Below are 2,796 nucleotides of genomic sequence, written 5' to 3'. Positions count from 1 at the left end.
AATTGAATTTTAAAATAAATTAAAATTGAAAAAATAATTTAATTTATGATCAAAATAAAACAATGACCTTAATTACTCATCTTGGCGATTAATAATTAGTTATATGAATTAAATAATCTAATTAATTTTTTTTATAATTTGGAATGGTTTAAAAGGTTGGATTTTTAAATAAAATCACCATTAGGCATATCTATGAGAATACTCACACTATGACAAATAGCAACACACACATACGGTATACACACTTCTTATGCAGTACATCATAAACTTTCACATAACAATCAACATAACCACACATCAATATTGTACACAACACACTATTTTCAATTTAATTCTCACAGTCATTTGCTATCACACACGCACAACACAAACACTATAGCTACATTACAAATTAACGGCATCACCACAAATCAAAACCAAGTCAACTTACTAAACCAGAACAAGGAACTGGTTGCATAACTGATGTGACCTATGAACCTGCAACAAACATGTTCTAAACTCAAACCAAACTTGTAAGGTCCAACTTGCATCAATCCAAACCTTTAAAACCTGTCTCAAGCACATCAGCACACTGCAGTCATCAAACCAAACAAGTGAAACAACAACATATGAACCAGATCATGGCAGCAGTATGCTATTTTCAAATCAAACTCATTATATTGCTATGAATCCAATAACCAGATCTTAACAAGAATGCATAATTGAATCGAACAAACAAGTTGAAAGTATTGGCAGCAGCAACAAACAAGTCGAAAGTATTAAACATGTGAAAGACCAACCTAGGTTTCTCGTGTTTGTTGTTGGAGTAGCAGCTTTCCGACGATAAAAGGAGATTGTTGAGAGGTGATCTTTGCAGTATATGACATAATAGAAACATGCTAAAAGCCTCCAGCATCGGGAGTTACTCGCATCGCTCCTACCCGAGCATCCATCATATCGCTGGGGCTGACAACATCTGCTCCAGCCCGTGCCTGGGCTACAGCTTGTTTACAAAGATGATGAACAGTCTCATCATCCATAATAACTCCGTCTTCTCTGACTATGCCATCATGTCCATCTGACGAATAAGGATCTAATGCAACATCTGTGTAAATAATAAGATCAAGGTACTTATCCTTGAGCAACCGTATAAACCGAGGCACTAAACCATCCCCATCATATGCTTCATCTCCTGTGAGGGTCTTCAAAGCATCTGGAATTTTGGGGAAGAGCACAACACTGTTAACACCAACATCCCGTGCTTTTGCAACATCTTCCAAAAGTCCGTGTCTCCAACCAAACCTGTAGCATCCAGGTATCGCCCCAACAGGGGTATCCTCCTCACCTTCATGTATAAACAGTGGATGTACAAAATTCGCAGGTGATAGAGTTGTTCCCTGAAACGCCAATCTAAGTGCAGGCGATCTTCTATTACGGCGGGGACACCTTTGAATTAAAAGTGAAGGAACGACTGGGGTTCCAGGTGGTGACGCCGGTGTAGGCGGTACTGGAGGTGCTTCCGGTACTTTACCGGCAACAACCGCGGCTTTGAAATTGGAGTCACTTGCTCTGACCGTGAAAAGACATGGAGGTTGTCGGCGCTTTGATGAAGAAAAAGCTAAGATAGTTGGATAACGTCAATGGTGATTTGGGATCAACAAAGGTGTGGGAATTCAAGGTTAAGGGTGTGTTTGGAATGGTTGAAGAAGCCATAATGACGATGATTGGGAGATTAAGGTTTGGAATTGTGAGAGAAAGTGGTGAAAATCGCCGGTGATGGTTGGGTTTGCGGTGTAGATTGTGAGGATGAGGGAGTTTGGAGATATTTGGTGGTGGTGGATGACGAAGGAGGCGGAGACGTATGGTGAATCGTGGGCGGTGAAGTTGTTGATACTCACGGAGGAAGAAGAAGGAGGTGGGCGAATTTAGGGTTTCGTGGAGTGAAGAAGTTTTTTCTCACGTTTTCAGAGAGAGAGAGAGAGAGAGAGATCTTAATGAGAGTGAGGATTAGGTGGTAGGTCTTAGCTTGAGGGAGTAGGTATGCCGCTTAGGCATCAGTTGGGTTCCTTCTCATGAGCTAATGGCATTAGCTTAAATAGTAAGGATTTCTAGGGTTCTCTTGACACACAAAGACCAAAATGTCCCTTTTAATCATTTTAATTGATAAAATTAGTTTAAAAATTAAATATACAAAAATAAATATACGTTTTTTTGTTAAATAAAAATAAATAAAATAAATAAATATTTTAATTATTTTTATTTAATATTTTTTAATTAGATAATCAAAATAAAATTGAAATGAAAATATGAATAATCCTATTTATTTCTTGTGAATGTGTTAAAAAAAATATATAAATAAACGGACTCAAAATGAATAAAAGATGTGCGCAAAAATGCTCGAAAAATTAAAATAAATGCACCAAAATGATCAATGTGAAATAAACTTATTGGAAAAATACAGCGTTTCTTTTAATTTTAAAATAAATTTTGATCGGTTAAACAGGCTTGAGCTGATCAGAAAATGGCCGAAACATTAGCTGAAAAATAAATCGAGCATACCAGATTAAACTACGCGAAACGTAGATTAATAGAATTGATGCCTAGAAGCTTGATTTTAAAAGTTTTCGTTCACTGATTTAACGCACAACCGTTGATTAACTCAACCGGTTCGTCTGTAATTCCAAAAAAATTATTTCGATTGATATTCTAGGCATTATGCGGTATGGAATGCATGGTATGCTATGTAGACATGCAATAGCTATGATGAATGTATTGAATCAGCGATTCAGGGTCAAAATTGGGGTATGACAGTTGCTC

At 37.1% G+C, this 2,796-nt stretch overlaps 1 pseudogene; it reads right to left on the bottom strand.

Moving 5' to 3' along the window:
- Nucleotides 1-779: 779 nt before the first annotated feature.
- LOC127136250 (delta-aminolevulinic acid dehydratase, chloroplastic-like) lies at nucleotides 780-1,732 on the bottom strand (annotated as a pseudogene).
- Between the last annotated feature and the right edge of the window lie 1,064 nt (nucleotides 1,733-2,796).

Source organism: Lathyrus oleraceus, chromosome 4 (genome assembly GCF_024323335.1).
Source record: "Lathyrus oleraceus cultivar Zhongwan6 chromosome 4, CAAS_Psat_ZW6_1.0, whole genome shotgun sequence".
Taxonomy (NCBI): Eukaryota; Viridiplantae; Streptophyta; class Magnoliopsida; order Fabales; family Fabaceae; genus Lathyrus; species Lathyrus oleraceus.
Note: the sequence above shows the minus strand (reverse complement) of the source record. Positions and strands in the feature narration are given on the sequence as shown.